General features: G+C 37.7%; 1 pseudogene; it reads right to left on the bottom strand.

Moving 5' to 3' along the window:
• Nucleotides 1-1166: 1166 nt before the first annotated feature.
• On the bottom strand, nt 1167-24649 carry LOC140806657 (serine/threonine-protein kinase PBS1-like; annotated as a pseudogene).
• Nucleotides 24650-25945: the final 1296 nt, after the last annotated feature.

Below are 25945 nucleotides of genomic sequence, written 5' to 3'. Positions count from 1 at the left end.
GGATCGAGTCCGGCAGTACACTCCCGAGGGACATTATTTTTCACATTACCTTGATGGTTGAAGCTTTGAAATAAAGATTTCATTAATGAATTATTTAGATATATTTATGCTTTATTTTGAAGTTAGTGTTGATCATGTTAATGGTTGATGTAGGAGTTTTGCTAATTAACAAGTTAGGGATTTTTGTGCACTTTAAATATTTAGATGTTAAATTAATTTTTGAATTTTGAAAATGTTGAGTATTTTAAATATGAATTTCTAATTTTATGTTAAAAAAAAAAACTTTAGTAGGATTTTAAGAATTAAAAGTAGTGTACGTTTCACAATGTTATTACTCAAAGATATATCATATCGTTATCGAATTCATTGTCAATTCTCGATATACTAATGGATGCAGATTCGATCGGGATATATGAGTTGAATAGACCGTATTGTATTCTAACCATAACTTAAGTTTTGTATGAACTATCAGTTATACCTAGGAGATAATGAGGCGATGCTCTTAGACGCTCTTACTATTATCTGATGGTACAATTAGACTTGAGTTATGATATTTTTGATCGAGATGTTGATGAAAAGAAAAGGCTAATTAGGGTAAAAATAAATGTTATTCTGAATCACATGAAGTTGTGAACTCATGACTAGATGTATCTCGTTCAATGAGTTGAATTTGCTGATTGTAGTTTGATGAAGATCAAACAGATTGCTTATAAAGAAATTAATTGAAGATCATATGAAATAAGATAAGTTTTTATACACAGATTTTTGCAGAAAAAATTTGTCCATTAAAATTTTCCTCCTTCTCCATCATCAGGAAAATTTTGGCCAACCCTCTAATTTCACAAGAACATTTCGGCCACCACCTTTTCCACCGCGCCCCGCCCCGTCGATGCCACAACGATGCTAGATTTGTAAAATCCTAGTGATCCAGTCTAGGAATAATTCGTGTAGACTTCTAGTACATTCTACACGAGGAACAAAGCTTCTGATCGTGAACTTGATTAAGAAATTGAAGAATGTTCGTTGGGATTTACAAGAAGAACCAACTCCGCTAATCCCTGACTAGTTTAGTGTCCAACGTTCTTAAACGCATAAGTAAATAAACTAAAAATCCTTTGATTAATGTTTTAAATCAAGAAACATTTTGAACTTCGAAACAAAAATTTTTAAGTTTCTAAGGCGCGAGAAAACGGTACTCCGACACTCTCAACTCTCTCATCTTTTCTTCTCTTGTCATCCTTCTCCAGAGCAATTCTTTTGTCACTGCCAACAGCTATACTGGAATCGTACCTATGATTAGCCATGTATGAAAATGCGGTAACCAGGTCTCCTATCAAGGGGCGACCCGGAGCATATTCTTGGATACGTATGGATGCTACTGTTAGAGCTTGGTAAAACCCACAAATGGGAAACTTACCTTGCAGTCTTGGATCTGCAAGTTTCAAGAATTTTTTATTGAACAATGGCCTTATCTGCATAAATCGGACATTGCCAATGGAAAGCACAACACAAGTTCTCCACTGACATACCATAGCATAATGTTTCCCAAAAATATTTAAAGAAAACGCTGCAGTATTACCCATGCAACAAAATTTTGTTCTCCCCGTGGAAGGGTTCTGTCTGTAAGAAATAACTAATGGGTTAATGGGTCGTCCATGGGGCTAACCCGACCCGATCCAAATAATTCAAAAGTTTGATTTTGAATTATAGGAGGGAGTAGTACTTATTTGTTTGGTTGGATAATTTTTTTTAACTTCCACTACACAAATTGAATACTTCTTCTTGGTTCTCGGAAGCACTGAAAAATTCATTTTCAAAGTACACAAATCATATCACAATTATTAAGCATTTGGATGGTGTAAAATTGATTCCTTTCCGTTCGTGATCGGCGTCAAACCATCAAAGTGTATTCATATCATCGAAGAAGGTTAGTAAATCAATTACAAAGATCCTAAATCAAAATATGAATTTATTCGATAATCATATGCGAAATTCGTGTGTATGATTACCGTCATTCGTATCAGAGCAATTTTTTAGTTGATATTCTAAAAAATTTTCGATGAAATAACAACCATTTCTTATGATTTGAAGGTGCTATTTCAATCATGGTTCTTGAAACATTTCGAAAAAAAAAAATCGCATTTGAGTTTTTTTTATGTAAAAGTGCATGCAGTGGAATTAAGTAGCAACAATCAGTTTTGATTTTCTTCTCATAAATGAAGAAATGGGCTACGTGAGCATGCGGTAGAATTAATTAGAACAAAGGTTTGATTTTTCTTCCCTAAAATGAAGAATGGAAAAACGTGTCTACAGAATGATATTTGATACAAAAAAAAAAAGGTTGAAGTGCACTTGTGAGTTTTTTGTTAGACCGATTGACTAATATTTTATAATTTGAAAAAAGGGGCAATATGACATATTTTTGTTATACATAGATTTGTTTTTGCAAAATTTATTTAAATTTTTTTTTGGTCAATGTCTATCTAAATGTGATCCATAATAAGAGTTTCATGTGTTAAATATCAAAGGACAGTTTGCCAATAATATTGAGAATGAGAGATTATTATGATGTATGAAAATTTTTAATCTTGAATCTTAAATATTAAGGTTGGCTTTGTGTCCAATTGAATATTTGCTCTCATCTTACACATATGGCAAGAATTAAACACACTCTTAGTATCTTTTGGGGAGCGGCTAAAGTTCAAAGAGGCCCGGAACGAATAGCTAAGTTGCACATGTTTAAACATTACAAAATGGATCCCACTCACACCCTTCCTCAACATATTAAAGCTTGGGATAACTAACGTTTATATCTTATGCATTTAGGTCATCACTTTGAACATGATATGATAGTTGGACTTTTAAGAGATTTTCTAACTGGACGTTGGAAAAGTATAATCGACGATATGCTTAACAAAAGGGATCAATGATCTACCTTGATGAGTTGAAGTCATCATTGATTAAGAGATGAGAAAAAGAGGTTGAACTTGAGATGAAAAAGACATTATCTTACAGAAAAATTCTGAAGTTCTTCTTTTGAAGTTCGCTCCATTAGATAGGCTTTCGAAAGGAATAACCAAAATGATATCCCGCATGTGTAAAATAATAAGAAATTAGATTTTCTTTAGGAAGATGACTAATTATTATGCATGTTTATTTCGATGTTTTTTTTATATGAGCATGTTATGTGACATATTTTTAGCATGTGTTTTATTTATGTTTAAATAAAAGAATGTATTAACTTTTATGTTAGTTTTTTATCTACATATGTTCATTTGGAATTTATTGAGATAGTCCAAATTAAGTGGGAGTTTTAAGGTTGGAAGATTTTGAGTTATTCTCACCTAAAATCAATTGATATTTTTTTTGTTACTTAGAAATTAAATTTATAATGATGCAACATTAGGATTGTAGATTATGATTGGGAACTTAGTGAACTTTCCGGTCTATGCCTTATGTTAAATCATTATATATGCTTATTTTAAGTACAAAACTAAAGTGTACATTTAATGAGTATTAGCATGTGTTATCACCCTTAAAATAAATAGGCCATACCATCAAAATCTATAATTGCTGATCTCAACAAGGGTGACAAACTGAATGGTAACAACTATGATACATGACGCCATAAGATTGGGTATGTGCTTGATGAGCAAGATGCCTTAGAACCAAGTCATGCAGGATCCCGATGTGGGGTAACACTGCTAGCAACGGAGAGATCAGGAAACTTACTAGTTATGAAAAAATAAAGATTCCACTTCTCGTGCTATACTGATTAGTTCTGTGATTGATGATCTCATCCATGAATGTGAACAACATCTCACTGCTCATGACATTTGGGTGTACCTAAGAAAGAAATATGGAGGTACTACTGTCATTCGTCTGAGGCAATTGACTATCAAGTTTGACACTTACAAGAAACAGGCTGATCACAGCATCAAACAACATTTCAGAACTATGTCAAACAAGATACGTGAATTGACTTCAACTGGTCATATCCTCTTTGATTAGCAACAAGTTCAAGCTTTGATCCGATCTCTTCCTAAAAAGTGGGAGCATTTTAAAGTCAATCTGACTCACAATGATAGCATTAAGAATTTTACTGATGTTGCTCAACATGTTGAGCTTGAGGATGAGCGGGTTAGTGCTTCTAAATCCATAGCAAGTTCTTTTGTGGCTGAATCTAATTCCAAGAAAGCTTCGGGCTTTAAACGATTTAAGAATTGGAAGAAAAATAGGAAAGGAAAGAATGTTGTGGAAGGATCTAAGAAGAACAACTTCAAGCCAAACCAAAATAACAAGCTTAAGAGGTTTGGGAAGAAGAAAGATAAGAGCAAAATGAAGTGCTTCAATTGCCAAGCATTTAGTCATTTCGCTCATGAGTGCCCTGAGCCTAAAAAAGTAGCACTCACTAACGCTTTTGTGAGTACTATATGTGTCTCTACTACTGTTTTACTAACTGATTCTTATCATGTGTGGATTGTAGACTCAGGAGCAACATACCATGTAACTAGAGACGGTGAATCGTTTGTAGAATTTCGTCGATTTCCTTGCGGCACAAGATGGATATATGTAGGAAATAATGCTAAAGTTGAAGTCAAAGGCATCGGTACTTGCAAACTAGAGTTGCATGATGGCCGAACTCTTATCTTACATGATGTCCTCTATGAACTTGAGATTCGGCTAAATCTAGGTTGTGGACATCTTAGGAATCTTGTGAGCTCTTATCTTACATGATGTACTTGCAAACTAGAGTTACATTTTGAACTTTAGTAGTAATCTTGTTCGTATCTAATGTGGTAATATGTATTATGGTTGTGGACAACTTAGGAATGGTTTTATGGTGTTGGATTGTGACAGATAATTTTTTAACTATTATGTTGATCGTTGTGTTTTATTTTTTATCTAGTAATGCAAATATGGATGCTTACACTTGGCATGCTAGATTAGGTCACATTGGAAAAAACAGGATGAATCGACTAATCAAAGCGGAACTTTTAGGTTCTCTATCTAAACTTGATTTGTTGGATTGTGAACACTGTCTTGCTGGTAAAATGACACGAAAACCCTTTGGAAAAGCAATTAGGGCAGAATTTCCATTGCAATTGATTCATTCAGACATATGTGGTCCAATGAATGTGAAGGCTAGACATGGAGCTTCTTACTTCATTATATTTATAGATGATTTCACTCGTTATGGTCATGTCTATTTGATTTCACATAAATCTGAAGCATTAGAATGTTTTAGACATTATGCAAATGAAGTAGAAAATCAAATGGATAAGACAATAAAAACCTTGAGAACTGACAGAGGCCGTGAATATTTGTCTGATCAATTCAAGGATCTATGGAATGAAAATGAATAATTAGACAATTGACCATTCTTTACACACCTCAGCAAAATGGTGTTGCTGAAAGAAGGAATAGAACATTGTTAGACATGACAAGGTCCATGATGGCGCAAGATAATTTGCCTATTTCCTTTTGGGGAGATGCTTTATCAACTGCGGCCTATATACTAAACAAGATTCCTTCAAAGTCAGTTCCTTCCACGCCATATGAACTATGGACTAGTAGAAAACCAGACCTAAGTAACATTATACCTTGGGGATCAGCTGCATATATTTATGACTCAACAAGTAAATATGAAAAGTTGGGTCCTCGAGGAAAGAAATGTATTTTTGTTAGATACTTTGAGCATTCTAAGGGTTACGTGTTCATTGGTGAACAAGAAGATGGAAGCATTACTGAGATTGAATCACGAAATGTAAAATTTCTGGAGAATGACTTTCCTAAGAAATGTGAAATAAATGGGAATGAACCTTTATTTGAGTTATCTGATTCAGATAATGAGTTGTTGCCAAATGTCATCAAAAGCTCAAATAGATGAGTTATTGTTTGATTTCAACTAGAGAAATCCTGATTACAATGATTCATTTGATCCTAGTGGGATGAATTGCAATTGGAACAATCATGATCACAATGGTTCATATGATCCTATTGGGAGCAATCCTGATCATTTTGATTCATCTGATCCCCAACTTCGAAAGAGTAATAGAAAAGGTATGCCCAAACGTCACTATGAGATTGAAGGGCGTGCTTGTGTCATATATTTAGTAGATGATGAAGAGCCTAAAAACATAGATGAGGCTCTATCTTGTCCTTCAAGGCACAAATGGATTAATGCAATGGAAGAAGAAATGGACTCAATGAAATCAAACCAAGTTTGGGAACTAGTTGAACTTCCAAAGGGACATAAAGCTATTGCGAACATTTGGGTTCACAAAATTAAGCGAAATTCTGATGAAACTATAGAGAGGTATAAGGCTCGACTAGTGGCAAAAGGTTACACTTAACAAGAGGGTATTGATTACGAAGAAACCTTTTCACCAGTAGTGAGATTTACTTCTATTCGTTTATTATTGGCCATAGTTGCTAATTTGGATTTCTATTTATATCAAATGAATGTAAAGACTGCTTTCCTTAATGGAGAACTTGAGGAAGAAATCTATATGAACAACCAGTATGTTTCGTTGTTAAAGGTCAAGAAAACAAAGTTTGAAAATTGAATAGATCAATTTATGGCCTTAAGAAGTCTTCTAGACAATGGTATTTGAGATTTCACAGAGAATAATCTCATATGATTTTATTATGATAGATGAAGACCATAGTGTATATGTGAAAAGATTCAATAAAATATTTGTAATTCTATCTCTTTATGTCAAGACATATTGTTAACTGGGAATGACAAAGGTTATATAGAAACCATTAAGAAATGTTTTTCCTCAAATTTTTAAATAAAGGATATGAGTGAGGCATATTACATCCTAGGTGTTAAAATTCACAGAGATCGTTCTAAGAGACTTCTTGCACTGCCTCAAGAATCCTACATTAAAAAGATTCTAGAACGATTTAGAATGTCAAATTGCAAACCATTGATACTCTTGTGGCCAAAGGTGAAAGCTTAAGTCGTGAAATGTGCCCAAACACTTTTAAACAAATCCATGAGATGTCTAAAGTGCCATATTCTAGTGCAGTTGAGTTTAATGTATGCAATGATGTGTACTTGTCCTAATATTTGTTATGACGTGGGTCTGGTCAGCAGGTATCAATCTAATTCAAGAAGAAGACACTGGTGTAACGCTCTAGATTCGACGACTGTCCTCACTGTACCAAGACGAGTCTTTCCAGCGTGCTTATGTCCTCACTTACACGTACCCTGGGAAACTTCCCAAGAGGTCACCCATCCCAAAATTGTCCCAAGTCAAGCACGCTTAACTTTGGAGTTCTTATGTGATGAGCTACCGAAAAAAAGATGCACCTTCGTGATATGAGTAGTACAAATCAAATCTTTTAAGACCTCTTAAACTGTACAGTCCATTACATTGAACAGTCTCGGAATCCCTCTCATTCCCGTGTGGGTTGGTTCATTCATGTTCCCTCCACCTAGAAGCCTGCCAGGAGCCGCTCATTGTCCGTGCAACTGATGGCACCGGCGATCACCCCCCGCCCTCTTCGGCCCCGGGCCTCACAACTGGAGTGCAGTGAAAATGATTCTAAGATACATAAAAGGCGCTATAGATTACTTCCTTTGTTATCAAGGAGAAGATTCAACATTGAAAGGATACACATATGCTAATTGGGGTGGTTATTTAGACGATCGTAAATCAACTTCTGGTTATGTTTTTTTGCTAAATAATGGAATCATCTCTTGGAGAAGTAAGAAACAAACTTGTGTATCACTATCCACAATAGAAGAAGAATTTGTGGCATATGCTTCTGCAGTGCATGAAAGTGTTTGGTTGAAGATATTCCTATGTCATTTGGGTATCGTAAGCAGTCCAGTGGGAGCTTTCACGATTTATTATGATAGTCAATCAGCAATTTCTTAAACAAAAGACCCCAAATACTATGGAAAAACCAAACATATTGACACGAAGTACAACTTTATCAGAGATATAGTTGAAAAGAAATATGTGATTTCGAAATACATCCATGCACGCATGATGGTGGCTGATCCGTTTACTAAGCCAATACCAAGAGACATATTTATAGATAATATTAGATCTCTTGGACTCTGTAGGATATGATTGTAACTAAACAAATGTATTTAAGACATTGTACTCATTATTAGAATGATGTTTTCGATATGTGTATTGTGTACAGTTTATGAATTACTAATCTAAAAATTGAACGTATGTCTGACAAGTTGAGATTGACTCTCTCACACAAGCAATCACCTCTAGTGCTGAGAAACATGAGAGATGAGACGATATGGTTTTGTTGAGAACAAATCCATACATTTGTTGCCTTGGTACATATTACCAAGATGAGATTACTTATTTAGATTTTATTGTAATCGAAATGGATTTTCCCACAATCCATTTAACTTGTCTTAAAGCCAGATTAAAGTTTTCTTTATATTGATACATGTTGGAGGATAAGTAAAAAAGAAAAAGAAAACTCAATTTAAGTGTTGAGATGCACTTGAACTAAGATGTAGTGCCCAAATTCAGTACACGTATGACCTATGCATTCATTTAATTATTAGATCATTTACGTATTTTTTTAAATGAGCTTTAGCCATGCATAATTTATGAAAATGCATTATTTTAAATTATTCATGATTATGTGATGCACGTTAAAATGTCTTTCGAGTTTCATGTTTCAGGCGATCATTCGAGGCGGGATTGAGGAAAAAACCCGGTGACGATTTTTGGCAATTTTAGAGATGGTATTTTATTTTAAGTTGAGTTTGGGGGCATTTTAAATAATTTAGTGAGATGTTAGCATTTTGAATCCTAAATTAATTATTTTGTGAGTTTATGATTTTAGAACTTTTAAAGTCTAGTATGGTGTGTGTTATATTTTAATTAAAGATTTTTATTTAAAGAGGAGTAAGGATAGTATTTTAATTAAATTGTTTTTTTTTTTTGAGTCAACCTTTTTAATTAGCACCTTGATTAGCATTGTTAATTATTAATTAGCAAATTTTACTCCTCCTAATTATCTAACACACGCACACACACATTCTGCACACACTAAACTCACGCACACACACACTTTTACACACACCGATGCACGCTCAAACACACACACTTCATCCATTCTAGTTTTATTATTTTGAAAGAGAAAAGGTTAGGGTTCTTGTGCACATAGCAGCCGTCCCCCTTCCCTCTCAAATTCCAGCAATTTTCGTGATTTATTTCAAGGAAAATCGGTGCCACGTTCGTCCCGGATCAAACCTCGCTCCATCTCCGCTTCGGTGTCGTCGTACGGTATTTTAAATATCAAAAAGGCACGTATAATCTGTTCTTGCTGTGTCGATCAAGTCATATATTGTATTGCGTTGTTTTTATGCGTAAAAGTTATGTATGATGATAGTAGTTTGAGCGGATCATGAATCGGATCAATTTCGAAGGAAAATTTTTAGATCTAAAACTCGTTTTTACTGTTCATGTCAAAACTGCGATTTTTCTATTCATATTTTGGGAAAACTTTCAACGGCAAAAACGTAGAACTTTTCGATACCTTCGATTTGATATATGGTTCGAAATTTGTGGACAAATATTGAGTGAGTTATGGTGTTTTTCGTGGGACTGCTCAAACTGCGTTTCAGAAAAGTGATGATATTGATAATTCTTGAAGTTTCAGTGTTGCAGGCTTCGTTGGAGATCGACGGGCGATTGTTGCTGCGTACGGGTATGTTAGTAATGATGTTAAGAGTGTTTTTGAGGTTACGTTTCATGTCGATAGGCACTCGAACTAATGAGAAGTCGTAGGAAACAGTTTGATGTCAATTGCCGTATTTTGGGTCGTGGGTGTCGTAGAGCGAACATTGTTGTGTTGGAACGGTTGTACAATTTGGATTTATGTTATGGTATGCTAGGATGAGTCTCGAGGGGTCGGTGCTTGGTCCGTATAATCGAGTCTAGAAGAATAAGCATTGGGTGTTCAGAATTTTTGTAAGTTCGCGATCACAGTGGGTACACGGACCCGTACACGGACCCTGACACGGGGTCCGTGCCTTTGTTTTCTCCTCGGCGTCTTTTTCCAGTATCTACACGGACACCTACACGGATGAGGGCACGGGGTCCGTGCCTTTAAGTTTCACTTAGTGTCTTTTTCCAGTACCTACACGGACCCTCACCCGGACCCTGACACGGGCTCCGTGCCTTTGCTTCCTTGCGGTGTCTACTTCCAGTACCTACACGGACCCCTACACGGATGTAGGTACGGGGTCCGTGTCCTTCCATTTTTGGGAAAAATAATATAGTTTGTTTTGAGGTTGATGTCATGATTTAGTGCAAGAATTATCAAGGATGTGTCATGGGAAATTTTAGAACGTCCTAAGTAATGATCGAACTCGAGAGTAAGTATGATTTCTACGTTAAGTTATGTGAGTTGAGTATACAAGTTTATGTTGGTATGTTGAAGCAACGGCCCCGATCGAAGTCCAACGAATCCCTCAACGCCAAGTAAGTATGTTGACGTGCAAAGAAAATATTTTAAGTTTTGAGGTATGCTAAATGTCTTGTGACCAAATTATGTTAGGATTGGAAAGCGTTAAATTATGAACGGGGACCAATCCGCCCGTTAAATTATTAACGGGTTAGATCGTGGTTGTGAAGCGTTAAATTATGAACGTGGATCAACTGACCTGTTAAATTATGAACAGGGATCTTATTTATGCGGCAGTGGATACGTCCCTGTCAGCCCAGTACTGTGGTATAGTCTGATCAGGCTCTTTTACGTTATGGGTCACTTGCTTTGAAACATGCCTCTACGAAAAATGATCATGTTACGAATGTTTACGTATGCAGTATGTTATGAAAGTTTATGTTGATGGCACGTCTAGTTACGCATGTACGTATGTTCAAGTTTCAAGTTATGTATGCCTTATTTTAAAGTTGCATGCGATTTTATTACTTAGTACTAGTTATCCCAGTTTATACGTGTTGAGTCTTTAGACTCACTAGACTTGATCGATGCAGGTGAGTACGATGAGCAGGAGGCAGGAGGTGGCGACCAAGGGGCAGGCTTGGGCTGAGCGGCAGGCTAAACCCGAGGACCGCAAGTTTATGTTTATGCAAACTTTTATTTGATGATGGATTATTTTAAAGATATTTTATGAATGTTGGGTGACGACCGTACGGATGTTTTATTTGAATAAAATTTTTAATTTTCCGCGAATTTTAAGTAGTAAAGAATACGGTTCGTTACAGTTGGTATCAGAGCGGTGTTCTTGTAAAGGGTTACGCCTACCGCCAGTCGCAAGAAGCTCACGAAGTCACACCTCAAGTCTGTAAGTTTTAAAGTTTTGAGTTATGCTATGTATTATGCTTTAAATCAGGATTTCAGCATGTCTATGTTTTAAAGTCAATTTACGTGCATCTTATGACATTGGTATTATATTCATGCATGTTGGGTTTACGTGTTGGGTAATTGTTGGAACAGTATGCCTCCGAGACGTATGGTTAACCAGGAAGCTAGGACTGAGGACATGGAGCACCGGGAGGAGGAAAGAGCCAATCCTCCGCCACCACCACCTCCCGACATGCAGGCACAGATGCTTGCAGGCATGACGCAGTTCTTCGCACAGTTTGCGGGGAACCAGGCTGCAGCAGCAGGCGCAAGGGCAAGGCCCCAACCAGAGGCCGTTTATGAGAGATTCCGGAGGATGAGTCCGAAGGAGTTTTCGGGTACCACTGACCCGATGATAGCTGAGGGGTGGATCAAATCCATCGAAGTGATTTTCGACTTTATGGAACTGACCGACGCAGATAGGGTCAGATGTGCCACGTTCCTTCTGACAGGGGATGCCAGATTGTGGTGGGAGAGTGCATCTGTGGCAGTCAACTTGCAGGTACTGCCATGGAATGGTTTCAAGGAGGTCTTTTACTCCAAGTACTTCACTGAGGAAGTACGAACCAGACTCACCAACGAGTTTATGACGCTGCGACAGGGAGACAGTAGCGTGGCAGAATTCGTGAGGAAGTTTGAAAGGGGGTGTCACTTCGTGCCCCTTATTGCGAATGATGCACAGGCAAAACTGAGACATTTCCTGAATGGTTTGCGGCCGATCTTGCGCCGCGACGTCCGAATAGCTGGTCCCACTTCTTATGCAGTCGCCGTGTCCCGAGCTTTGGCGGCAGAACAGGACCAGCGAGATATTGAGGCTGACAGGCAGGGCAAGAGGCCCTATCAGGCTCCACCACAGCCTCACCATCAGCAGCAGAATCAGCGACCCCACTTTAAGAAACCGTATCAGGGGCCGCCAGCGAAGAAGCCTTATCATGGACCACCAAAGGGCAAGGGTCCAGTTCAGCAGCAAAGGGCGCCTCAGAAGCCCGTTGCCTTCCCCGTGTGTCCTAAATGCAATCGTCAGCACCCGGGACAGTGCTTGTATGGATCAGGCAGGTGCTTCAAGTGTGGAGCTACAGATCCTATGCTGAAGGAGTGCCCGCAGTGGAAGCAGCCAACCCAGAGCAGGGTATTCGCCATGCATGCACAGGAGGCGGACCCAGACACTACTTTACTTACCGGTAAACTTTTCTACCTAAGTTCAGTACTATTTGATTTGCATGTGGAATTTTACTTGGGATAAGTAGGATGCTAGTATTGTTTGAGTATATTTGGGTTACTATCTTGTTAGTGTCTTGGGATATAAGTTGTGTTGTGCTAACGCATCTCAGGGAATATTTTCATAAAGAGATTAGCTACAACTGCACTGATAGATTCAGGAGCCACCCACTCCTTTATATCAGAGACCTTCGCTAATCACCTGGACATCAAGTCCATCGGTCTGGACTTGAACTTCTTAGTGACAGTCCCATCAGGGGAAGAGTTGTTAGCTACCAGTGTGATCAGGGACATCGATCTAGAACTGCAGGGCCACCTAGTATATGCAGATTTGATCGTATTGCCGATGCCAGAGTTCGATATTATATTGGGAATGGACTGGCTGACTAAGAACAGAGTTCTGATTGACTTTCAGAAAAGGTCAGTATTAGTCAGGCCGCTGGGCATGGAGCAGTTTCTATTCGAGCCAGCTAGATGGAGGAGTTTTCCTCGCATGATTTCATGCATGCAGGCAAGGAGACTTATTTCCAAGGGATGTCAGGCTTTCTTGGCCAGTGTTATAGCAGCGCCGGACGTGCCCACTCCTTCTATTTCAGAAGTGCCAGTAGTCAGCGAATTTCCAGATGTCTTTCCTGATGACGTCACCGGCCTTCCACCAGAGAGAGAGGTGGAGTTTGCAATCGAGCTCGTGCCGGGCACAGCGCCAATCTCTAAGGCGCCATACAGGTTAGCTCCAGCTGAGATGTTAGAGCTCAAGCAGCAGATTCAAGAGCTCCTCGACAAAGGCTTTATCCGCCCTAGTTTCTCACCGTGGGGCGCACCAGTGCTCTTTGTGAAGAAGAAGGATGGGAGCATGAGGTTGTGCATCGATTACCGTGAACTAAACAAGGTAACGATCAAGAACAAATACCCGTTGCCTAGAATCGAAGACTTGTTCGATCAGTTGCAGGGAGCTACCGTGTTCTCTAAGATAGATCTTCGATCAAGGTATCATCAGCTGAAAGTTAAGGATGCAGATGTTCATAAGACAGCTTTCAGGACCAGGTATGGGCATTTCGAGTTCTTAGTAATGCCATTCGGTTTGACGAATGCTCCAGCAATTTTCATGGACCTCATGAACCGAGTATTTCAGCCGTTCCTCGATCAATTCGTCATAGTATTCATTGACGACATTCTTATTTACTCGAAGAGCCATGAGGAGCACAACCAGCATTTGAGGACAGTTTTGCAGACCTTGCAGAGTCGCAAGTTATTTGCGAAGTTCAGTAAGTGTGAATTTTATCTGCAGAAAGTTGCATTTTTGGGGCATATAGTATCCAGCAGTGGTATTGAGGTGGACCCATCGAAGGTAGCAGCCGTTAAGGAATGGGTTGAGCCAAAGAACGCATCAGAAATCCGCAGCTTTTTGGGTTTAGCGGGCTATTATCGTAAGTTTATTAAGGGATTTTCATCCATAGCGGTGCCACTCACTTCACTCACCAAGAAGAATGCTAAATTCGTGTGGAGTGATGAATGTCAGAAGAGCTTTGATACTCTGAAGCAAGCTCTTATTTCAGCGCCAGTGCTAGCCATGCCGACGGGGCAAGGTGAGTTTGTGCTTTATACCGATGCATCTAAGCTCGGATTAGGCGCAGTGTTGATGCAGCAAGGTCGGGTCATAGCTTATGCTTCCAGACAGTTAAAGGTGCACGAGAAGAACTACCCGACGGACGACCTTGAATTAGCCGCCGTTGTCTTTGCACTGAAGATTTGGAGACATTACTTATACGGCGAGAAATGTCAGATCTTCACCGACCACAAGAGTCTCAAATACTTCTTCACGCAGAAAGAGCTGAATATGAGACAAAGACGGTGGTTAGAACTTGTGAAAGATTACGACTGCGAAATTAGCTACCATCCGAGAAAGGCTAATGTTGTCGCAGACGCTTTGAGCAGAAAAGTGGCAATTGTTGCTCAGTTGACAGCTCAGAGACCACTACAGTCGGAGATTCAGAAGTTTGGTCTAGAGATTTATCGTGATGGCAAGGCTCCTAGGCTTTCTAATCTGACAGTCAAGTCTGATTTGCTAGACCGTATCCGAGCAGGTCAGTCTTCAGATGAGCAGTTACAGAAATGGAGACTGAAAGACGAAGCCAAGGGCAGTGAGCTGTACACAGTTGCAGACGGCATTGTGCGATACAGAGGTAGAATGTGGGTGCCTAGTGTTGGTTCGATCAGACAGGATATTCTGACAGAGGCACATGCATCTCCGTATTCTATCCATCCGGGAGGTACCAAGATGTATAAGGACCTTCAGATTTTGTATTGGTGGCCAGGGATGAAGCGAGGCATCCGTAGATTCGTATCGGAATGTCTCACTTGTCAGCAAGTAAAAGCTGAACATCAGAGACCAGCAGGATTGGTTAAGTCACTCCCCATCCCCGAGTGGAAGTGGGAGAACATTACTATGGATTTCGTGGTTGGGTTGCCGAGATCAGTCAGAGGATCAAATTCTATTTGGGTTATAGTGGACCGACTCACTAAGTCAGCGCATTTCCTACCGGTGAAGACGACTTTCTCCATGACGCAGTATGCGGAGCTTTATCTCAGAGAGATAGTTCGTTTACATGGATTTCCAGTATCGATTGTGTCCGACAGGGACCCAAAGTTTACGTCGTCCTTTTGGAAGAGCTTGCATGCAGCAATGGGGACGAAGTTGCTTTTCAGTACAGCTTTTCACCCGCAGACAGATGGCCAGTCTGAGCGAGTGATTCAGATTTTAGAGGATTTGCTAAGAGCGTGCATGATTGATTTTCAAGGAACTTGGGAGTCTAGACTACCTCTAGTGGAGTTCACATACAACAACAGCTTCCAAGCATCTATTGGTATGGCTCCCTATGAGGCGTTGTACGGGAGGAAGTGCAGATCACCAGTTCATTGGGATGAAGTTGGTGAGAGCACAGAACTTGGTCCAGAAATAGTTCAGCAGACTGCAGACGTGGTGGTCAAGATTCGTGAGAGAATGAAGACTGCCCAAAGCCGTCAGAAGAGCTATGCAGATAAAAGGAGGAGGGATCTCGAGTTTGCCGTAGGAGATCACGTTTTTATCAAGATAGCACCTATGAAGGGTGTTATGAGATTTGGGAAGAGAGGCAAGTTGAGTCCGAGGTTTATTGGACCCTTTGAGATCTTGGACAGAGTTGGGACGCTAGCGTATCGTGTAGCCCTTCCGCCGAATCTGGCCGGGGTGCACAATGTGTTCCATGTCTCGATGCTGAGAAAATATTTGACTAATCCTTCTCATGTGCTGAGTTATGAGCCGTTACAGTTGACTCCAGGCCTGTCTTATGAGGAGAAACCAGTCCAAATCCTAGACAGGCAGGAGCGCAGGCTTCGGAACAAAGTGACTAAGCTAGTCAAAGTTCAGTGGCTGAATCAATCAGTGGAGGAAGCCACTTGGGAGTCAGAGGCCGACATGAGACTTCGCTACCCGGAGTTGTTTGGTAAGACTTAATTTCGAGGACGAAATTTTTATAAGTGGGGGAGGAACTGTAGTGCCCAAATTCAGTACACGTATGACCTATGCATTCATTTAATTATTAGATCATTTACTTATTTTTTTAAATGAGCTTTAGCTATACATAATTTATGAAAATGCATTATTTTAAATTATTCATGATTATGTGATGTACGTTAAAATGTCTTTCGAGTTTCATGTTTCAGGCGATCATTCGAGGCGGGATTGAGGAAAAGACCCGGTGACGATTTTTGGCAATTTTAGAGATGGTATTTTATTTTAAGTTGAGTTTGGGGGCATTTTAAATAATTTAGTGAGATGTTAGCATTTTGAATCCTAAATTAATTATTTTGTGAGTTTATGATTTTAGAACTTTTAAAGTCTAGTATGGTGTGTGTTATATTTTAATTAAAGAGTTTTATTTAAAGAGGAGTAAGGATAGTATTTTAATTAAATTGTTTTTTTTTAGTCAACCTTTTTAATTAGCACCTTGATTAGCATTGTTAATTATTAATTAGCAAATTTTACTCCTCCTAATTATCTAACACACGCACACACACATTTTGCACACACTAAACTCACGCACACACACACTTTTACACACACCGATGCACGCTCAAACACACACACTTCATCCATTCTAGTTTTATTATTTTGAAAGAGAAAAGGTTAGGGTTCTTGTGCACATAGCAGCCGTCCCCCTTCCCTCTCAAATTCCAGCAATTTTCGTGATTTATTTCAAGGAAAATCGGTGCCACGTTCGTCCCGGATCAAACCTCGCTCCATCTCCGCTTCGGTGTCGTCGTACGGTATTTTAAATATCAAAAAGGCACGTATAATCTGTTCTTGCTGTGTCGATCAAGTCATATATTGTATTGCGTTGTTTTTATGCGTAAAAGTTATGTATGATGATAGTAGTTTGAGCGGATCATGAATCGGATCAATTTCGAAGGAAAATTTTTAGATCTAAAACTCGTTTTTACTGTTCATGTCAAAACTGCGATTTTTCTGTTCATATTTTGGGAAAACTTTCAACGGCAAAAACGTAGAACTTTTCGATACCTTCGATTTGATATATGGTTCGAAATTTGTGGACAAATATTGAGTGAGTTATGGTGTTTTTCGTGGGACTGCTCAAACTGCGTTTCAGAAAAGTGATGATATTGATAATTCTTGAAGTTTCAGTGTTGCAGGTTTCGTTGGAGATCGACGGGCGATTGTTGCTGCGTACGGGTATGTTAGTAATGATGTTAAGAGTGTTTTTGAGGTTACGTTTCATGTCGATAGGCACTCGAACTAATGAGAAGTCGTAGGAAACAGTTTGATGTCAATTGCCGTATTTTGGGTCGTGGGTGTCGTAGAGCGAACATTGTTGTGTTGGAACGGTTGTACAATTTGGATTTATGTTATGGTATGCTAGGATGAGTCTCGAGGGGTCGGTGCTTGGTCCGTATAATCGAGTCTAGAAGAATAAGCATTGGGTGTTCAGAATTTTTGTAAGTTCGCGATCACAGTGGGTACACGGACCCGTACACGGACCCTGACACGGGGTCCGTGCCATTGTTTTCTCCTCGGCGTCTTTTTCCAGTATCTACACGGACCCCTACACGGATGAGGACACGGGGTCCGTGCCTTTGGGTTTCACTTAGTGTCTTTTTCCAATACCTACACGGACCCTCACCCGGACCCTGACACGGGGTCCGTGCCTTTGCTTCCTTGCGGTGTCTACTTCCAGTACCTACACGGACCCCTACACGGATGTAGGTACGGGGTCCGTGTCCTTCCATTTTTGGGAAAAATAATATAGTTTGTTTTGAGGTTGATGTCATGATTTAGTGCAAGAATTATCAAGGACGTGTCATGGGAAATTTTAGAACGTCCTAAGTAATGATCGAACTCGAGAGTAAGTATGATTTCTACGTTAAGTTATGTGAGTTGAGTATACAAGTTTATGTTAGTATGTTGCAGCAACGGCCCCGATCGAAGTCCAACGAATCCCTCAACGCCAAGTAAGTATGTTGACGTGCAAAGAAAATATTTTAAGTTTTGAGGTATGCTAAATGTCTTGTGACCAAATTATGTTAGGATTGGAAAGCGTTAAATTATGAACGGGGACCAATCCGCCCGTTAAATTATGAACGGGTTAGATCGTGGTTGTGAAGCGTTAAATTATGAACGTGGATCAACTGACCTGTTAAATTATGAACAGGGATCTTATGTATGCGGCAGTGGATACGTCCCTGTCAGCCCAGTACTGTGGTATAGTCTGATCAGGCTCTTTTACGTTATGGGTCACTTGCTTTGAAACATGCCTCTACGAAAAATGATCATGTTACGAATGTTTACGTATGCAGTATGTTATGAAAGTTTATGTTGATGGCACGTCTAGTTACGCATGTACGTATGTTCAAGTTTCAAGTTATGTATGCCTTATTTTAAAGTTGCATGCGATTTTATTACTTAGTACTAGTTATCCCAGTTTATACGTGTTGAGTCTTTAGACTCAATAGACTTGATCGATGCAGGTGAGTACGATGAGCAGGAGGCAGGAGGTGGCGACCAAGGGGCAGGCTTGGGCTGAGCGGCAGGCTAAACCCGAGGACCGCAAGTTTATGTTTATGCAAACTTTTATTTGACGATGGATTATTTTAAAGATATTTTATGAATGTTGGGTGACGACCGTACGGATGTTTTATTTGAATAAAATTTTTAATTTTCCGCGAATTTTAAGTAGTAAAGAATACGGTTCGTTACATAAGATCTGTACAATGTGAATTTTTTTTTTGTGACATACATTTTTAAAGAGGAAGAAACACATTGTAGCACGTGTTTCATGCCATGTGTGCTGGAGTCACTACAAAAAAAACGTTGTATGACAACGGATTTAGGCATTGTTACAACTGTTGAAATTGGCAGTGTTGTTGAAAGTGCGTTCTACGACAACGGTTTTAAACCATTGTGGTAGCATCAATTAACGACCGTTTTTTAAAAAAACCGTCACTAATTAGTGACGAATTATGGTTAAAGCGTCTAAAATATTAGCGGCGGATTATGACTAAACCGTCGCTAATTTCTCAAAAACGTCGCCAAATAGCGTCCGTTTTAGAATAATAACGTCACTAATTAGCGACAGTTTAATCATAATCCGTCCCTAATATTTTAAGTAGAATAAATAAAATTTGCGCAAATTCATGAACATCCACAACGTCAACAAATGAGTCAAGAAATGAGGATTCTCTTTAAAATGCTCAATAGCTATTTCTAGCAAATCGTCGTCATACCAAGAATTCATAATCTTAAATAAAAATTAGAAATTTACTAAGAATTAAATCGAAAAAACTTACCTTAAATCGAAACTAAAATAGTACCAGAGAGGAAAATGTATTGTAGATGTGGGAGGAAATGGACCGAAAATGTGAGTATTTATAGACAATTTGCGACGGCTTATGGTATAAATGTGGCTATTAACAATGGTTTTTAGTAAAATCGTCGCTAATACTTAACCGTCGCGAATAGCGACAGTTGTTTAACCGTCCCCGATTTAAAATATAGCCACGGTTTGAAACAAACCGTCGTTAATTTAAAATCGGCGACGGTTTTGGAAAACTATTGCAATTTTAGTGTAGCGACGGGTTTTATAGCGTCGGTTTTTGTTTTAAACCATCACTATTGTAACAATGGTTGACTATAATCGTTGTTGTTTCTCCAAAAACGAGCTAATCTACAACGGTTCACTAAAACAATTTTCGTTTCTCCAAAAAAATAAGTTAATTGACAACAGTATAGAAAACCGTTGTCGTTTTTCCAAAAAAACGCCAATCCACAACGGAACCGTTGTCGTTTGTCCAAAAAAAAATGCTAATAGACAACGGTTTTAGTAAACCGTTGTCGTTTCTCCAAAAAAACACGCGAATCACAACAATTTTTGAAAACCGTTTTGGTTTGTCCAAAAAAAAACACGTCAATCGACAACGGTTTTAGAAAACCATTGTCGTTTGTCCAAAAAACACGCTAATAGACAATAGTTTATAAAAATGTTCTCTTTTAGCGTGTTTTTTGAGGTCAAAGACAACGGTTTTTTGATGTTTTTTTAACAAAGGTTTTCATTAAAACCGTTGTTAAAAAGTAAAAGACAACGATTTTTCAGAAAACCCGTTGTCTTTTCAGTGTGGTTGAATGTATATTTTGTTGTAGTGAGTGACCATTTGGATAATGATTATTCGAGTCCGATATCATTGTGTGAGATCCATAGGTTTATATATATAAACCTAATATTATACCCTTGAGACTTTCATCAGTCTCTTTAATTTATTTTAGTGATGCTACTTTATTTGATACCAATAGCTATGGATTATTTGGTACTGCTGTGCATGTCTAAGAAAGCAGCTAAGATTAAGATTGAAATATTCTAGTGTGAAAGGAAGATTTATTTTTTACACTTATTTTGTATTCACAAGCCGGCTAATTATTTTTACTTAGTTGTGAGAACATAATTGTGAATACATACAGGTATAAATAGTTTTGAATCAAGTATGCTCTTTTTTATTTTATTTTGGGTCAAGAGATGCGTTGATTAGTGTAATAAATAAATCTAAGGTATAACGAGTAGAATGTCCTCATAAATATTTTTTAAATTGAGTTGCGATATATCTTTAATCGGTGTATAGCTCTGAGCTCTTATTTAATATGCTCGTCGGTCACACGATCCATTTGCTTGTATGAAATTGGTGGTATATGATGTCTAGCCCTCATGTGCGAGTGGGAGATGTAAAAAATAACTAATGGGTTAACGGGTCGCCTATGAGACTCGACCCGACCCGACCCAACCAAACCCATCCAAATAATTCAAAAGTTTGATTTTGAATTATAAGAGGGAGTGGTATTTTTTCGGTTAGATAATTTTTTTTAACTTCCACTACACAAATTGAATACTTCTTCTTGGTTCTCGGAAGCATACATGAGGCTGAGAAATTCATTTTCAAAGTACACAAATCATATCACAATTATTAAGCATTTGGATCGTGTAAAATTGATTACTTTCCGTTCGTGATCGGTGTCAGACCATCGAAGTGTATTGACATGATCGAAGAAGGTTAGTAAATCAACTACAAAGATCATAAATCAAAATATGATTATCTTCGATAATCATATGTGATATTCAAGTGTATGATTACCGTCATTGTCAATGACTTTGCCTCCAGTGATGAGCTCTAAGAAGATGACTCCAAAACTATAGACATCTGATTTCACTGTCAATTGTCAGTCATAGCATATTCTGGCACACAATAGCCGTAGGTTCACATGACTGGCGGACACATCGTGTAGGACCCAGCTTAGCGAGTCCAGAGTCGGAAAGCTTTGGAAATTAGCCTGCACCTAGTAATATGTTGGACGACTTGAAATCACGATATATGACAGGAAGATTTGCCTTGTCATGGAGATGTGTTGCTATTTCCATTCTGGTGTTCCAATCTAGTGGCTCTTTGTTGGATGGAAGATCCAAGCAACGATTATTCACATCTCAATTTGAATGTACACCCTGAAACTAAGAAATGACAAAATGAAAGTAAATTATAGTTTATACTCTCATTTAAAATGCATTATATATAATATTATATTCATCTGTCATTAATTAACCTTTTTCAACCAAAAACACCATGGATGACATGAGACGAGATCAAGAAACAAGAAATGCGTGAAGCTAATCATGAGAACATAGAAATGTGAAAACAAAGAGGTTCAAATCTCAATTCGAATGTACATTGTAATAAACTAGTCACAGTTTGTTTCCATGTGAAAGAGAAATCCGAACAAAAACAATAGAGCAGTAAACAAAAGTTACCATGTAGATTATCTTCTAACGATCCCAATGGCATGAATTCATAGATGAGACGCCTCTGTTCTCCCTCAGCGCAAAAACCGATTAAATTCACTAAGTTAGAATGATGCAGAAGTCTAAGCATCAGAACCTCGACAAGAAATTTTGTGTTACCCTGAAGTCCGTTTCAATCCAACTGCTTAACGGCAACCACCAGCCAGCGTAACTAAAAATTTAATATGACGGAAGCAGAAGATAAAAGGTCAATTTCCATATAATCAGAAAATCGAAATACTATATTGGAGTTATTGGATAAAATTACAATAATTACAGCGACGATTGATATTACAGTGAAACTTCATTAAGTAAATCTTTGTGTCGAAAGGAACAAGAGATTGGCAATACAGTCGAGACCACACCCTACTGGAAAACCACGTGCGTCAATTTGAATGAACTCCAAACACATGGCAGTAGAGTGTGAATTCTAGCGGTGGAACCAACACTTCAGCAGCGAATCGACATACACAGAATGCGGCCAATGCCAATCAATTCATTGCGTGTGGTAGAGATTTAACTGCCGGTTAGCGAAGTCAAAACACTCAAACCGGAACCTGGTTAGGTAGAGATAACCCCGACTCTGCAAAGAAAAAAATAAATTATTTATTTTTGTAAAACAACTTGACACCATCCCGGCCTGTGGAACTCATTGCAGGTTCCTTAAAATACATTCACCCTTTTGTGTCTCATTCCTAGAGTACAACGATTAAAACGAAATGTGTCAACGAACAAAATTGATCCAAAATTTAAAATAATTTTACTCAAATTTGGCTCGATTTAGGTATATTCAAGCTCGGATTCTATTTGAAACTCAAAATTTTTTAAAAATTTGCTCGAATTATAGTTTAAGTTCGAATTTTCCTCAAAACGTTTGAACATGTGTATGGGTCATTCGAATTATTACTTGAAAATAAATAACGAAAAGTTTGAAATATATTTATTTAATATATAATCATAATATATTAATAAAATATTAAAATTCGCACACTGTTGAGCAAAAAAATTTAGTCTCGAGTTCAGTACAAATATGTTTGAGTTTTGTTCGAATTCAATAAATTCGAGAAAAAATAAAATATAGCTCACGAGCTAGCTCAATTCACGGTTGAATGTATGAAGCCGAAACATAAAGGCAAGAGTAAAACTTCAAGGAGCATTCTCCATTGCCTTCAATACGAGGTCACAGATGAGCAATCCCATAAATTTCTAATGAAATTCATCATTGAAATTTTTATGGTTCAAATCGGTCCCTTAATTCGTTTATCAATTCGATTTCAACCACTTCCAATTCCTATATGGAACTCATGCCACAATATTTATTCACATAAATCCGATTTTCCAACAAATTCTCCATCCACAAAATACCAAAAATAAGTTGCAAAATAGAAGAACGTTTATTCTACCTGACCATTTGGATTGCCTCCCTCAGTACACATGAGCAAACCCTCCTTCCCCTAAGAAACACTCGGGCCCAAAATTATTAGTATAGCGGCAGCTAGCTCGCGAAAAGTAAATATTTGTGCAGCAATTTGCGCACTCGGCAAGTCCTTAAGCACCGATGGTTCCTTTCTTTTCTTATCCGACGTTACTTCTTGTTTTCAGTTTGCCACTGCAAGTTCCGATCAAAAGCACATATGTTCATTACATAATCTAAAGATTTTAGAATCAGTTAATTATCAGGGGCTTCTGCAAAGTTCACTATGAAGTAGGAACTATGTGAATCTCTCAAATAGGAAAATAAGGTACATAAACGGTGAATACTTAAATTAATGGACGACTTCAAATATGAAGTAGCAATCGATTTCCAACACTTAAAATTATCAGTAAAATCACCTCAATTTAAAAGATCTAACCAATCGTTAACTGTTGGTAAAAAAATCAATCGTAACTTGAATTGAACCAAGAAAAATTGGACTACATTAAAATAATAAAGGTGTTTTCCTCAAGTGCCACCAGATAAAGTGATAATAATACTTACAAGAATCAACACTCATGGGAAGTCTCAAAATTTTAGCTCTAGATAATTAGTATCTAAACGCAGCAGCAGCAGCTTCATCTTCCGCTTTTAGTTTCACCACCCACAAACACGTAATTAGTATATTCATTGAAACAACTAACAATTCTCAACGGTTGACAATCGAAACACGAAATAAATTTCCAACATAAAAAGAACTATGTTGCCAAATAAATTCATGTAATTAAACTGATTTGAGTAAAATAAAATCAACATGGATATGTGCTCGTGACCCAGAAAGGTACATCATCACCAGCAGACGCCACCTCAGTCCTCAATTTATCACTTGCAGTCCTTATATCTACATCGATGGAACCTAATGAGCCTAACAACTCAATAAATTGTTCCAGATATAACAAGTAATACAAAACAAAAATGACAAAAATAAACTTCCTCTCCGTCGACACTATTTAGCATAAAGGAATAAACCAAATAAAACCGACACTTTGAACACCTCACAGTCAAATCCTGTCACTTCATATTTCATCAAGAAAACATCATAAACTCAAATAACGCATTAACTAGAAAAATACACATGAATAACCTTCATTAAAACTTTATTTTCACTTTATAAAATGTGAATAAGAGATTCTCTCAATAGTCATTTGTCAAATGTTTTTGGTCATCCATAGGATGTTTAGTTATTAAACCATCTATATGGTGTTTAGTTATTATACCTGCCCATCGTATGGATTAAACCATCAATAGAGTGTTTAGTTATTATACATGTACGTTTTAAAAGTTGGACTCCAAATCAATCAGAGATAAGCGGAGATAACCTTTCTTGTACTTCCTTCGCACAGATCTCCGTCTTTTGATTATCAAATTAGGTCCATGATCAAAAGAGTACTGTTTTTCTTGTTTGGATCACACTAGAGAAACCAAACTATTCATACATTGATATAGGGTCGTTTGAATTTTCAAAATCCGGAGTCGTTGCAAAACCAATGGCACGGCCTTGGAAGACAAGCACTAGCCTAAATTTCTCTCTAAAATTTGGGTGATGGCAAGAGCTTCAAAGGAGGGAGGAGGAATTTTTGTGCTTGTATTGTGTGCAAAAACTCTATTGTGTTATATGCCCTCTCATGATATAATATAGAGTGCGAATCTCTCTTCCATCAGAATTCCTAATCCTTGTCTCACCAGAATCTTTAATTTAATTATAATAAAATTCTCATATTATTAATATATAATGTATTTATCAACTTTTAATAATACGTGATATATTATTATTATATATACACATATTTTATATCTCCATATAAAGAGAAAGAGAGAGAGTGTGTGTGTGTATAAACATTAACATATCTACACATGTACATTTAATACATGCATAGATATATTAGTTAAATTAAATAACCATTATTTAATTATATATTTAACTCATTAGTTAATTAATTTTAAACCTCTCTAAAATATTTTATGAGATTTTTTATATATTAGTAGTCAACACTACTAGTACTATTATTTATTTAACTCATTAGTTAATTAATTCTAAACCTTTCTAGGATATTTTATGAGAATTTTTATATATTAGTAGTCAACACTACTAATACTGTTATTTAATTAATAAATTCAAAATTCAATAAATAAAATAATTATGAACTAATTATTATTCCGATTGAAGATCCGACAGCGCCGGTGTGTCGGGGATACATGTCTTGTTCTTATAATGAAAATCGAAAATTTCGAAAATCAAAATTTTTACTTACAATATTGGGTAGATGCAGTTTAGTGAACTCTTTCACCAAAATAGGCAGTTCCACTCTCCTTCCTCAATTTGCAATTAAGCTAACTTCCATTTCTTTCATGTTATGGAATCAAATTATAAACTCCTTTATAAGCATACCGTTTGATCTCCATCAAACTTTGGTCGCTAAATTCAACTCCTTGAACTTTGACTTTATCAATAGGAACACAATTTGATACTTGTGTGACCCTCAATAGTTCAGGGATACAACTAGATGTGGGTTCACATCTC

Source organism: Primulina eburnea, chromosome 12 (assembly GCF_022965805.1).
Source record: "Primulina eburnea isolate SZY01 chromosome 12, ASM2296580v1, whole genome shotgun sequence".
NCBI lineage: Eukaryota > Viridiplantae > Streptophyta > Magnoliopsida > Lamiales > Gesneriaceae > Primulina > Primulina eburnea.
This window is presented reverse-complemented; position numbering and strand designations above follow the sequence as displayed.